General features: G+C 45.5%; 1 protein-coding gene across 2 annotated transcripts in view; it reads right to left on the bottom strand.

Annotated features, from left to right (window-relative positions):
• CAMTA1 (calmodulin binding transcription activator 1) overlaps positions 1-14,968 on the bottom strand; it is a 313,956-nt gene that overhangs the window by 225,962 nt on the left and 73,026 nt on the right. For both annotated transcript variants that reach the window (XM_042479072.1, XM_042479073.1), the window contains exon 2: positions 14,235-14,302. The gene's annotated coding sequence lies outside the window, so the exon portion shown is untranslated. The remainder of the gene's footprint in view (positions 1-14,234; positions 14,303-14,968) is intronic.

A 14,968-nucleotide genomic window follows, 5' to 3' on the forward strand; every position in this document is an offset into this window, starting at 1 on the left:
CCTCCAGCAAATGCTATTCACCATTACTTAAGAGCCAACTCTCCCAGTTTCCCCACTTCTCTCCCCATTTTGTCTCCATTAAATGGTGTGATTTGTTTCTGCCCTCTTCCCCTGAGGTTCCAGTAACTCCTCTCCGAGGGGCTTTGGAAGCTGCATTTCACTTTGCAGAAGAAAGGCGGATGTAGTTAGAGGGTGCTAGATCATCATGCAAGAAATGCAGGTCTTGGGGTGACTTTGAGGGAGTCTGTCTGCTTCTCCTTCTCTCTCTGGGGCTTCCTCTCTACCTCACAGGGTTGTTGTTGTCCAGAGGCGGTGGGGACACAGCGTGTCCTGTATCATCATCTTGAGCTCTTTGGAGCAACATCTTCATCATGGTAGAAATTTCTAGGTGGTTAACCATTAATCATTTTGGGGGACCCTAAGGATCATTAAGCACCAGTTCTCTTAAAATTTAAGCAACATCAGGCCTGGCTAGTCCTTGGAAGGGAGACCATAAGAGACCATAAGAGACCATAAGAAATACCCAGGGCTACAGAAGAAGGCAACGGCTAACCACCTCTGTGTACATTGGCTTCTTCCCCTCTTCTGCCTCCTCCTCCTCCTCTTCTTCCTTTTCCTCTTCTTCCCCATCCTCCTTGTCCTTCTCTTTCTCCTTCTCGTTCCCTTTCCTAACCTTCTCTTCCTCCTCCTCTTCTTCTTCTTCCTTTTCTTCTTCTTCCCATCCTCCTTGTCCTTCTCTTTCTCCTTCTCTTCCCCTTTCCTAACCTTCTCTTCCTCCTCCTCTTCTCTCTTCCCCCTCACTCTCCCTCTTTTCTTCCTCTCCCTTCCTCCTCTTCTTCCTCCTCCTCATGTCCAAGCCACAGACATTTCCGCTCCAGCTGTGAGCATGGAGGCACGGCCATTCGGATGCGCAGGCTGCCATTTCACGCCCTGCAGCTGCCAAGGCCCAGTTTGAACACTTGATGACCTTTCTCGGGACAATTGGGTTTTTCTAATGTATTTTTAACCAAAGCAGTAAAAACACCCTCTTGGCTCTTAAATCAGTGACTGGCCGGCCATTGCAAAGCAAACCGATATGGTTTGGAATAAAGAGTGACATCTTGGAGGGACATCTTCGAGGGAGCACCAGAGGGAAATAAGTACACACAAACACACACAGACAATATTGACCACCTTCCACAATACACTCGGGCTGCTTCAGACTTTCGATGGTGCTCCTGCAACACTCTTAACCTTAAGCAGTAGTGCAAAGACTATGATGAAAAGGAACAGGTCCATCCTCAGTTTGCATGGCTCCGTCCATGTGCCGACCATTGCACCATGGGCAGAAGTGAAGTCTTGCAAATGTGATTTTTTAAATGCAAATTAGCCAATGTGAATTTTGCACAGGATAAATCCCACAATGACAGCTTTTTCTGCATAGAAAGACTCTTTCTGCCTAGAAAGATTAAACCCTTGTTTCCTGCAGAGAAAAGGCTGTTTTCTGCTCAAAATGCCATGTGAATTTTGTGCAGAATAGAACCAGATTTTTATTAATTAATTTATTGTCATTCTAGGATTTTTCTTGTCAGGGTTTCTCAGTGCTCAAAACACAAGTTTTATTTAAAAAAAACCCTTTCTGAATATTGTCATCCATCCCTATTCTAGCTGAGACTAACATCAAGACTGAGAATGAAAAGATTAGGATTGGGATCCACATTCAACTCCTCCTGACCCTTGAAGTTCCTTTGGGCTTGTTTTACCTTACAGGGTTGTTGTGAGACTAAGTGAGGAGACATTTGGATGAAAAGTAGAATAGATATTTGTTGAAGGCCAAAAAGTTCCAATCCCAAATTTTAGGTGCAGAGCACTTTGGACGGGCCAAGGTAGAAGAAAGAAAGACTGTACAGACTGGTGCAACAATCTCAGTTGGTGTGGCATCTCCATGGACCAATTTTGGGGAAAAGGAGTCGCTCGAACTCCAGCGGAGCAGAGAAAGTGGAGGAAGCAACCCCAAAAGGCGTCTTTTGGGGGTGGCAAGAGGCACCAGGCCCAAGTAGGGCTTCCGTCTCATCAGTCATTGTCCATTAGGCAGAACAATTAAACCCTCAGCTGATGCTTACTTTCCCAATTGTGTTCACAATCGCCTGGAACAAATAGATGGCAAATTGGAAGCAGAATATTTAAAACAGAAGAGCCATGCCTATGAATTTTTAAACAGCCCAGGCTGGATCCAAAGGTAAATGTCAGACCTTTCTGTCAGTAATGGCTGGGCTGGGGTTGGGGAAGAAGACGTGACAAGTCCAAAAAGCACCAGGAAAGAGTTTCCTCACAAGAGGGAAGGGGGCAGTTTTTAGGGTTGCCAAGTTCAATGTGGGACGAAGCACCTCTGACTTTAATCCTGAAGGGATCACAGAGCAGGAGAAGGTCCCATGAAGCTTCGTTCCAACCCCAACCTGCCATGAAGGAAGGCACCATCAAAGGCCTCCCTAAGACTAGGACACCAGTGGTCCCCCATCCAAGGTTAACCTGACTCTGCTTAGCTTCCAAGGATAGATGGGGTCTGGTGCCTTCAGGGTATTTGTTGTTGTTGTTGTTGTTGTTGTTGTTGTTGTTGTTGTTGTGTGTCTTCAAGTTTTTTCTGCTTTAGGTGATCCTAAGGCAACCCTACAGGGACTTTTATTGGCCAGATTTATTCCAAGATGGCATTGCCATAGCCTTCCTCTGAGTGAAGACCTTGTCAAATGTCATCTGGTGGGTTTCCAGGGTTAAGCGGGAATTGGAACCCCAGAGTCTACCAGAATGTTAGTCCAAGACTACACCATTCTGGCTCTCCCAAGGGATTGAGGCCCTCCCAAATATCCAGCCTCCTGGTCATCCTCCCCTTGAACTCCAACCAGCTGCAAACCCTCTGTGTCCCACCCTTTTTTACTTTTTGCGCGTTAAGAAATGCTTAACCCAATGTGCAGTATTAAAAACTCGGAGGGGGGAAAATATTTCCATTTAAATGCAAAGTGGATGCGATACGTTAAGAGGCCAAGATAAAGGGATGCACGAACAGTTTCTCTCCAGGTAAACTCAGTAGGCGACCCGGCTCTCATTCCACTCCCCACGTTACCATCAACGCTTTGCAAGTTGTTTGCTTAGGGGTCTCAAAATTACATTGCCGGCTCTGCCTCCCTCCCACCCCTGCTTCCCTGCTTAAATTGGCTTTGGAGCTCCAGCCAGGCTGGAGCTTCCAACTATCAGGCATTTGAAATAAAAGGAGGAGAGGAAGAGAGAGGGAGAGATGAACCCCAACCAGCATCGCCAGACTTTCATCCTCCCAGGTGATCCGGAGGAGGAGGGGGCCCTCATGAAAGATGCATCTCCGCAGCAGGGACCCCGAATGCAACCATCATCTTCACCAGCCTCCAACGCTCCACAGAGATCCCCAGCAAGGCAGCTAAAAACTCCCGGCGAGAAGAAACAAAGAGGAAACGCACCTGAACAAAGGAACAAGCCGCACAAAAAGAGGATCAGAGATGGGGGAAGGAAGGAGCTGGTGAATGGTGGCATGGAGGACACAGGAGGCTGGCACCTAGCTGGCATCTCATGGATGGCAATGGCACCCAAGAGTGAGAGCCTAGGACATGAGGCACGGCTATTGCGTTGCATTGTGTGCTGACTGGGATGGAACACTAAAAGACATATAAATGGGCCCTGGAGCAAATCGAGTCTGAACTTATCGCACGACTTCTTCACTACATTCAGCTGCACCACACTGTCATTCAACACAAAGGGTGCAGCACACAATTGATGCATTCTGTGCTGCAACTCGGATGGAAGACAGCAGCCATTGACCACTGTTTGAAATTCAGGTTAGGGAAGGAAGGAAGGAAGGAAGGAAGGAAGGAAGGAAGGAAGGAAGGAAGGGGATCAAGCCCAGAAGCAATTCAGGTGCAGAAAGTTCATTTTGCACAACCTGTTCCCCAACTGCCATGCATCATTTCAGCAAGAGAACCTCATTCTCCTGCTCTGCATTATTCTGCTGCTGGTTTTGGTCCTGGGCAAGGACAATGGTGAAGGGACACCTTGTTTGTTTGACAATTGGGTTTGGCAGGTTCTCCTCTATAGTTTCCCTGCTGGGTCAGGAGGCCTTTGGTGATTGAGAGAGAAAGAGAGAGCTCAGCTGGCAGGGAGGAACATGAAAGCCAGCTGTGGGACAGCGTGTCCCATTCTCCCCACCGAAGAGGCTGTCTCTCTCTTTCTTGTTGGCATCAGTCACATTGCATCTGTCAGGATGGAGTGTCACAAAGCTTGTAGCATTTATTGGGGTCCTTGATTGGGGAGAAGAGTTGGGGGGAAGTCTCTTCCAGGGATGTTAATGTTCCTGCAGATAACATCAAAAAGACTCAGAAATCAATGAAACCTTCCCTGGTCCTGAACCAGATTCAATCCAATTAAACACCCTGTTTTGTCTGACTTACAAGTGTCAGAACGGAGAGTGGATCAAATGCTAACATCAGTTGCTGGCGAAGTCATTCATAAGGCCAGTTGGCTCTCCTTAAAAAAGATAAAGGAAGGAAGGAAGGAAGGAAGGAAGGAAGGAAGGAAGGAAGGAAGGAAGGGAGACCCATCAGGGTGGAAGATGGACCCCTAGAAGAGGGCAATTATACAGCAGGGGAACGTATTGCAGAAGCCAGGCAAGGATTCACACCATCAGTCCAGAAGCGAATGAAAATGTGTGTGTGCATGTGATACTGTATATTTATTAGAAGGATTAACACAGTGAACCTAATAAATAAATTAGCTACACATTTCAGCTTCTGCCTTCTTCAACTGCTGATAGCAAAAGCGAACTCAGTCTAAGTCAAAAGTTTAGGCACACTCTGTTGCCAATGCTCTGAAGTGGGTGATGGGATTCCCTATTGTCCTCTAGGATGAGACCATGAGGTTTTTATGGTCCTAAGTCTGTGGATCCAGAAATGCTCCCTTGTCTATGAAATGCTTGAAGGAGATGGCTACTCAGTCCCAAAGAGGGACAGATCAGGAGGGATGTGATGTTCTGCGTTAAAATGTTTGGCCAAAGGTTGCCCAGGTTTCCTGACCAGGAATGCATCCATGGGACTGTTGTATTGCATGGCTGTGTTGCACAAGTGAATGCACAATCAAAGGCACAGGCTCAGTGCTAGGGGATCCCAGTGCTAGGGAATCCTGGCAATTGTAGTTTACTGTGGCACTCTCTGACAGAGAAGACTAAGTGTCTAACTACAGTTCCCAGGATTCTTTAGCACTCAGCCAATTCAGTTAAAGCCGTCTCAAACTGGATTATTTATGCAGTGCATTTTGGACCTCAGTCTCTACAGCATCCCCTTGTATCTGTTGTTTTTGCCCAAACACAAACACAAATGCACACCCAAATGCCCACTCAGACACATGCATCCAAAGGGGGCAGCAAAGATCCTTTTCCCATCCAGCCAGATACTTAAGAGTCTCTTTACGTGACAACATGAATGCAATTGACGTTGTAGAAATGATATTATTTTTATCGCAAATAATGCCACTTCCCTTGAAAACAGACAAACGCATCCCAAACCCGAGGTCCCTGCAGCAAAGTGCCAGTTCAGCCGCATTTCTCGCCCCATGCGTCTCCCTCTTAATAATGCTTTTTCTCTTTTGGCTGATCACAGGTGACGAGGCCGTAATTGAGAGCCTTGGCTCTCATCTCCAGCCTCCCAGTTTTTGTGCCAGGTTTCCTGGAGGAAGAAAGTTCTCAAATAAATAACTCCAATGCAAAGGGCTTGCGAAGGGGGAGAAGGAGCGGTCCTCCTTCCCTGGGCTTCAGAGAAATCCTCCTCGGGTCTCTTCAGCCCACCTTCTGTATCCTGATGCACACAAACAAAACTGGCAAAGTGGAGGGAATATCATTAAAGGTTAATTATAAGCAACTTAAAGGTCATTTTTGCATATCTCACCTCCTGGACAAAAGCTCGCTCTTCATTAACATGCCAGAATATAAATTAAGCTGTAAGGCATTTAAAATGCCATAAAGTCTTTAATTTTATTACTTGGTAAAATATCATGAATAAATATGAGTTTGCAGCATCCCTCTGAACTGTTCTGAACTTTTCTCTGCAAAGAGTCCTCCCTCCAAATTCACAAGGAGACCCTCAGTAAGTAAGTCCCAGATCCCAACCATCTCACAGACCCGTCTCCCTTCTTGGCAAGAATATTTATGACAGAGAAGGGATCTTATTGTCATTTTTGCCTTCTTAAGATAAGGGCAGATCAGGCTGTCCTAGGGAAATGTTCTTTCCCCTCTTAAGAAAGCCGAGGAACATCTCCCTCTTTATAAATTTAATATTTTTTCCCCAGTTCCACATTTATTCAGCACTTTCCTGCTCCGCTTAGCTCCCAAATCCAGCATGCTGCCTTACGCAGCACTTTGGGCAGGATTGAAATATCAACATCGGCACCAATTAAATCTCCGTATTTGGTACACCGCAGCTCTCTTCTGCAATGCCTAAGCCGGCAGAATTTATTTGTCATGGCGTCAGTCTTGACGCTCTCCTCCTCTTCTTCTTCCTCCTCCTCCGTTGCCAACTGTGTCTTCAGTGAACCAAGGACTAGGAGAGGAAGATGCCCTCTCTTTCACTCCCGCTCTTGCTCACCTGCTGCCAGGCTGAATAATTCATGGCAAACATATTTAAAATGAAATAGTCAAAGACAATGAACTGGCCTCGGATGTACCGGCACTTCTGCTATTAGGGCCTTTTAAAACAATGTCAGGCAAAAGACATTGGGAGGATTATTTATTGGCTCCCCAACTCCGCCGGACCTCTGCGCGAAAAAGCAGGGAGGAAATCTTTACAAATCAATGCCTGTGATGCCATCTCTCTGTATACTTTATTCTCTCTTCTGAAGATAGGAATTGAGAAGGGAGGGTAGCTGTCCAGCTGGAATCAGACTGAGAGGAAATCTAAGGACCATAAAAGAGGGGTGGGCAACTTGTGGACTCCCGGATATTCCTGGCCTTCAGCTCCCATCCCTAGCCAGCACTACAAGGAGGAGAGAGAAACTGGGGCATTTCCAAAGCAGCTGGGAAAGTGGGATGGCAGAGGTTTAAATGGGATTGCAAAACCAGAGCAGTTGGTGGGTTGGGAGCTCCATCCCAATGTGTGCACCCCACATTCGCTGTTACAATGCTCCCCCTTTGCCCCACAATTGACAAGCAGGGAAACAAGATGCATTCCCCCCCCCCCCAAAAAAAAAGACCAAGAAAGGCAGGATGCCAGGGAAATGCTCCCAAAGAAGGGGCTTCTGAAACTCCTCCAGGTCTTCAGATGACGGTTTCGGCATGCAATTGCACCATGCTTTTGAGAAACCAAGAGGCCTCCTCCTCCGTGAGCAGAATTGTCCCTCTTCCTCAATGCATTTCTTGGCCACGTTTAAGTTTCTCTTTTCTTAGGAAGTGGAACCTTTCAGAAACCAAAAAAAAAAAAAAAAAAAAGGGGGGGGGGGGGAGAAAGCTTCATGATTTATTAGGTTAGAATTTATCAACAGGAAAAAGGAACCGGAGAGCCCCATCCTGCAGTCCTTGTCTGCCGAAGAGAGAAAGTGACTCTTGTTTTCCTAAAAGCTGGCAGAGGGAAATTAAAATGCTAAAAATAAAACCAGGAGGTAGCCAAAGTAAAACTAAATTACCACAAATAGATACTGACACCGCATGTAAATTGCTATTGATTCGCAGGAGTACAGGAGTTGCCGCAGAACTTGGGGGCCTTGGAAATATTCATCATTGCCAAGTCCCCCGCCGAGGAAAGCCAAGCCACAACTTTGCACAGAGAGACAGAGCTCTCCAAAAGACAGAGATGGAAGGAGGCTAGGCTTGCAAAATGGAGCCCCAGGCGACTGGCAAGGGGCCAAGCGCCAATACAAACCCTTGGCAACCATGCTTCCCCTCCTTCTTACCTGCTTCTCCACCAATACCCTGAAAAGGCGAGGGGCAGCGTGGCACAGGGGCTTGAGTGCTGCTGGGCAAGACCAGGGTTCAAATCCCATCTCAGCCATGGAGACCTGATCCTAGGCAAGTTACTCTCTCTCAGTCTGAGGGGAAGGCAATGGTGGCACACCTCCTCTGAATAAATCTGGCTACAAAAACCTTATGATAGGATTGCCACAAGTTGATATCAACATGAAGGCACAAGCCAGTAACCACAAGTCTGTGTGGGAGATGCAGTGTGTTGCGTTGGTTTGAGCGTTGGGCTGGGAGTCAAGGAGACCAGGGTTCAAATCCCTGTTCTACTACGGAAACCCACTGGGTGATCTTGGGCAAGTCTATCAGCCCGAATAATTAGGAGTGGCACTAATGTTTCCTAACATTCATCATAACTTTATAGACATGGTTGGCGTTTCTTGGCGCATGTCTCCAACCCCTCGTCCCCCGCCTTTTTGACTCTCTGCAAAAGCACCAGATTAATTTCCATGGATTTCTTTAGAAATTGCAAAGATGTCTGTGATGCTCCTATGCTCTGCATCCCTTCCATGCGTTTGTTTGTACCGATGCGCAGGCAGCCCTAATGACTAGCCATTCGGTTGTGGATTCCTTGGCCAATTAAAGTGGGGGGGGGGGAGAAGAAGTAAAGCAAACAAATGTGATTACCAGAAAAACATCAAGGGGAGCATGTCACAAAGTGTACTTTGTTAATTTATCTTGATGTGGCATTTAGTTTTTAATTAGTTTTAATAATACTCAAGTCAATGTATTAGCATATTTTCTCACAGCAACCAAACAAAAAGAGAGGGAGGAAGAGCTATGGCAATTTTGACACTCGAGTCCATCTGCATCCGAGAAACACATCGCAAGTCCAAGTCCTTTTATGACCCTGATGGAATAAAACAGAAACCGAGAGGCTTCCAAAGAGCTGAGTCCAAAGGGATGGGTCTGCAACCTCTAGTCTCTTCCTATTGCAAGGTTCTTGGTTGCAAGACATTCCTCATCGATTCCTCCTCCGACTCTCCCTCTCCCTGGTTATCACTTTCCGAGCAGCCTTTCCCTCTTTGGTGATAAGCTGATGCAATCAGAAACAAACCAAAAAGTGAATAAAGAAACCTGTGATAGCGGGTCTGGGACAGCCGTCTCATAACAGCCGCCATTTATCACTCCAATATGGCTGCGTTTGACTCAGGACTTGCAACCCAAGAGCCGGCTGCTTGTTAACAGATCAATACGCAAAACGTCTCAACTTCGGCGGCAGCTCTCCCCTCTGCTGAGTCTCGCATTGTTTCCTTTTGCCCTCCAGCAGCCTTCAATTCACCGTTGTTGGATCAGGCCAAAGGATCAGCGTCTTTGGCCTCCACAGCTGCCAGACAGGTGCCTCCAGGAGACCTCCAGGCCAAGCATGAAGGCAAGGGCTGCTCCATGCTCCTGGTTGCATCTCCAGGGCCATGGATCCAGTGGTGCCAGAAAACCAACCGGTTGCAGCCCCTTCCTCTGTGGACATTGCTTGGCCCTCTACTGATGGACGCAGACTGCAGGAAAAGAGACTCCATCTCAACATTAGGAAGGACTTCCTGACAGTAACATGTAAGGTGCTTCCTCGGAATGTAATGGAGTCTCCTTCTTTGGAGGTCTTTAAACAGAGGCTGGATGGGATGCTTTGACTGAGAGTTCCTGCATGGCAGATAGGGGTTGGGTGACCTTTGGTATCCCTTCCAATCCTATGATGACACATAAGGCAGCAGTAGTAGCCCTCACCAGCCACCTCCAGCATGTTGTGCATTGGGAAGCCAGGAAGGAAGTATGGTTACTGGGAGAACTGGTATGGTGTAGTGGTTTGAGTGGTTGGATTAGGACCTTGGGAGACGACCATTCCCTCCACCACCTTCTCCCTGTTTCCACAGAAAGGTCTCCCGGGCTGCTATTTCTCCACACTGGAGAAATAACCCGGTTTGGCATTGCTTTAACTTCCCTGGCTCAAGGCTATGGAATTCTGGGAGTTGGAGTTTGTTGTGGGCCCAGAGCGGAGCAGAGCTTAAGAAAGGAAGGCCCCACAGCATACTCCTAACTCCCAGAATTCCATAGCCTTGAGCCAGGATGCTGAAAAGCAGTGCCAAAGTGGGTTATTTCTCCAGTGTGGATGGAGCCCTGGATGCCACTTCTCTACCAATATTTCAACAAGTCGCTAAACAACATCAGGAAGTCCCCAGCCTACTCTAGACCTGCCATCAACCAACGTTGTACTAATTTTTCATAACCATTAATGGATTATATTTTTAATACCATTGTAAACAGCCTCAAATGTGTTTGTGTGGGGGCTAAATAATTGCAAAGGCATTTTTACAAAACACACACATACACACATAACATCTTTATGACCTACGGCAGGCATATGAACAGGGACCCTTTCTTGTTCACACAATGCATCATTTGATTAAGAAACTCTAGGAACTGTCGAAGCCACGCAATTCATTTTTATTAATTTTTCTTAAACATAATTAGTATCAGGAGAGGAAGAGGGGGAGAAACCAGCCCAAAGGAAGGAAGGAAGGAAGGAAGGAAGGAAGGAAGGAGAGGGAAAATGTTCCAGTCCAGCGCAGGATCAATGCCATTAATTCCTTAATAGCAAGAGGCCTGTTTGTATGAACTCAGCAATAAACTGCAGCAATTAATTTCAATACATATATATATATATATTCCAAAGCAAATTCAAACAAGTAATATGAGGTCCCCACACAATATTTGCATGCACACATACACACACACAAAGCCTCTTTTCTTCTTCTCCTTCTCCTGGGACATTATACTTTCAAGTATAAACACAGAGGAGCGGGATTTTGTAATATTAATAGAAAAGGCACTATTTCTGTGCATAGCCTTCAGCAGGATAAAGAAACCCTCAAAGTTTTATATATATGTGTGTGTGTGTGTGTGTATACACACACAGAGACACACAGACACACACACAGGGGGCCAAGCCAAGAAGGAAAGATACCAGAGCTTCTGTGATGGAAGGCTTGGCTTTGTAAAGAGAAGAGTCAAGATTCAGTTCTTGACATCTCCAGGAAGAAGTGGCTCCCAAACTTTAGTCCTCCAGATGTTTTGGGACTTCAGCTCCCAGAACTCCTGACCGTTGGCCAAGCTGGCTGGGGCTTCCAGAAGCTGAAGTCCAAAACACTCGGAGGACCAAAGTTTGGGCATCCCTGAGTTAGAAAGTGGCAGACCTCAAGGCTGGGGACCACCTCCTTCTGCTCCGCTCTGGGCCTACAACAAACTCCAACTCCCAGAATTCCACAGCCTTGAGCCAGGGCAGTTAAAGTGGGGCCAAAGTGGGTTATTTCTCCAGTGTGGATGCAGCCTGGAAAATGCTGAGGTTATGGGAAATGCTATGGTCCCAAGGTTACGGGCAGCAAACTATGACTGACTGCAGGCCCAACCAAATCCCATACAACCCCCCCAACCCCCCCAAAAAAGACTGTCGTGGAATTTGTCCCCATTCATTGTCCCATTAGCAACCTTCTTATGAAACACAATGAGCCATATGGGCTATAAGCCTATATTTAAAAAAAGAAAACTCCAGCACATTTGAAGCAAATGGACCGTGAAGACATCTATTTCCCAGAGTCCTATGGAGAGTCCTTTGGAAAGCAGGAAGGTCCTGCTTGTTGCAACCCTCCCTTCTGCTGCGAAGAAACACTGGGAGGCCCAAGGCCTCGCATCCGTTACGGACAATAACTGATCTTGCCTCCTGCTAGAATTCCTTCCCCTCCAAATTAATTACTGAGGAACCTGATGTCAAACCAAGCAGCAAGAGAGCCCATAAAAAAGAAAGAACCCGGGTGCATTTGGCACAGAAGGAAAGGAGGAATGGATGCGACTCCAAAGTTGGGTCTTCCATGCCTTCTCCCCAGCTGGGAAAGCACCTTTCCTGCTCTGTGCAAAACACCCAGCTCCCCTGCCCCAAATCCCAAATAATAATAATAATAATAATAATAATAATAATAATAATAATAATAATAATAATTTTTATTTATATGTCCCGCCTCTTCCAGGGATCAAAGCGGGATTACATCATTAAAATAATACAATGCAATTAAAATACTAATCCCAAAGGCTTCCAAGTTTGACTTCAAAAAAGGAGACTTCACCTCTGTGATCAGAAATAGTTGCTTCTCTCCTCTCCGTTTTTAATGGCCAAAACCTGGAGAAATGGTTGTTAAAAACAACCACAACAACGCCTTCTTATTCCCTGAGTAGTGAGTAGTGCTGGAACTCATCTCAGCCAGTCTTCATTCATTGTGTATTAATTAGAGCTGGAATTAATTGGTACCCTGAAACCTACTCAAAAAAGCTGCGCTCCAAACCCCAAACTTGAATAGGCACCAAGTCGTCTCAGAGCCTGCGATGGCGGCCCAAATACTGCATATTTGATCACTGTAGTTGGCACATAGGCATCTATGTTCAGTATTTACCAGTATTTCGCCGTTGGCATGGAGAGCTATTTGGCTCCATCTGCGAGGAACAAGGAGCCCTATTCAGGACACAACAAGCGGCAGCATAGAAACCAACCAGGTCCAAAATCCCACCTTTCCATCCCAAATGGAGCAGACCAGATTGGGAGTCAACATAAACGTCCACCCCACTGATTCAATGGGATCAGCAATAGGATTCAGGACTTAGGATGCAATAACATTGTACCCTTACAGTTTTGTGCAACCCATTAAACATAGAATGATGCAATTCTGAATGGGTGTGCAAAGACCTAAGCGGCAAAGAAACCACATGCTGAAACAAAAGGACCATGCACACTACAATTTCAAATTATTTAGTGGCAGCGTTTGGACATTTTCAGTTTTTCTTCTCATTTTTGAAAGGACAGTCAGCCCTTTATAGCCATGGATTCAAGCATCTGGAGCTTGAAAATATTTTTAAAATATACACATTCCAAAAAAACCCCAAACTTTGATTTTACCATTTTATATATGGGACGCTATTCTACTATGCCATCGTATTTAATGGGACTTGAACATCCATGGATTTTGATATCCTGGAACCAAGAGCCAGCAAATTATTATTATTATTATTATTATTATTATTCTGCTTAATCTCTAGGAATCCAAGTAGATTACCACAGTAAAGCAAAATACAGTTAAAAGAGATACAACTTCCTTTTATGCTACTGAATAAACCCTAGGAAGAGGAAGGTGAGATATTCCCATCACCCCCAAAAGTCATGATTTAAACAATGCAACTCAAAGTAGTGGTCCTTGAAAGGGTACCAAATCGGAAAGCATTGGTTTCTAGTCTGGGCAATGATGCCAGGAGGATAACAAAGAGGCTGCGGATCCCTGTTTTCTTCTAGCAAGGGACCTGTTTTATGTGTCATTTGGAAGCAAGGTCAATGTTGACAGAGGTAATCTCTGCAGCCACAAAAAGCAAACCAATGAATGCAGTGCTTCCAAGAGGAGAACATGAACCTTTGAGGAATAAAATGCCAGTAGGAGATGCCTTCTTAACCCTATGGAATTTGCCACCAACAAGTCAAGGAAGCACAACTCCCTACAACTTGCGGCTGTTTTGATTTAAACGCCTCCCCCGCCCCACAAAAAAAGATAGTAGTGAAGGCTAAACAGTTATGGCAGTTATGAGACCGTGCAATAATTATTACTCCAAGTGTTGACAGCCTGCCTTTCTGGGCTGAATCTTCCGGCAGAAGGTGGGGAGGGGGGTGTCTTTTGCCCCTCTCAGTAAGAAATGCAATGAAAGCCAGCACTGGAAGGTAATATCGGTTTAGAAGAACCCGTTTCCCTTCTCTTCCGCTTTCTTCATTTTGCCATCTGGGTCCAAAGGGTTTGTGACAACTGGGAGCGCGACGGCAATGCGCCGACAACACCCCTTTACTCAGCCAAACCCTCCAAAGCCATCCGGAGCAATAATTAAACATTAAGCCATTGAGTTCAGCCCCCTTTTTTCCCTCTCTGCCCTCCACCTGTCAAGCCTGCAGATGGACTGGTTTTAATCAATCTGATTTCATTCAATAAAATACTCATTAAGTCAATTAATGAGATTTTGGCGTCACGCGCCATCAAGCATGACTTGGTTGGGTTGGTGGCTCTTCCTCCGCCCCTGATGCCGCCTTGCTTTTTGCCTTTGCTTTCTGACCAACGCATTGATTTAACCAGTCAAGGAAAATCAGGAGGAAAATTAATCAGTGGACATTTTCAGAAGGAAGAAAGAGAAAAAGGACAAGAGGAGCCTCATTTGGGAGCCTTACCTGGTTTTCGGGGAGGTTGTTAGCCACTCGTCATGTTTCTCAAATGTTATTAGATAGGCAGCAATTTCCTGGAGAAGGAGAGAAGAAAATGGTTAGAGGGCTATTTTTAAATGTATTGCTACTACTATTACTACTACTACTACTACTATATTATTATTATTATTATTATTATTATTATTATTATTATTATTAATATATAACCTGACATACTTTATATTGACTACCTCCCGGCTGACCGTCAGCCAGGGATTACAGCCACAGCGGCAAGTTTTTGCATCGCTACAATAGCTTGCCGAAGTAGAACAGTGTTTTAATTTTAATTTTCAACTATCTTATTTACTGTCTGAATAGTTTCTTATCATATAGTTTCAGAATTTATTTAGGTTCTGAATCGCTGAGAAAACTGATAAACTTTGAGGCACAATCGTATTTGCCCCAGTACCTGATAACCCTTGCCTGAGGCATCTCCATGCTGCTTTTCTTGTGTATTCGTGTCACTTGCATTGTTTTTGCATTGGTCATTGTACTACATTGGGTTGCATTGTATTGTTTTGTACTGGGCATTGACCCTAATAAATTTCATGTGATTATTACACTGAAATCAATGAGAATTTGGTTAAAATCCTTTTGGCAAGTCCAAAAGGATCCACTGGTTCATTCGATGCATGGTGAGTCAACACAGTCAAATCCCATTCATTTGACAGACCATTACGGCGTCAGGCTTTCGCTAACCT

Source organism: Sceloporus undulatus, chromosome 7, assembly GCF_019175285.1.
Source record: "Sceloporus undulatus isolate JIND9_A2432 ecotype Alabama chromosome 7, SceUnd_v1.1, whole genome shotgun sequence".
NCBI lineage: Eukaryota > Metazoa > Chordata > Lepidosauria > Squamata > Phrynosomatidae > Sceloporus > Sceloporus undulatus.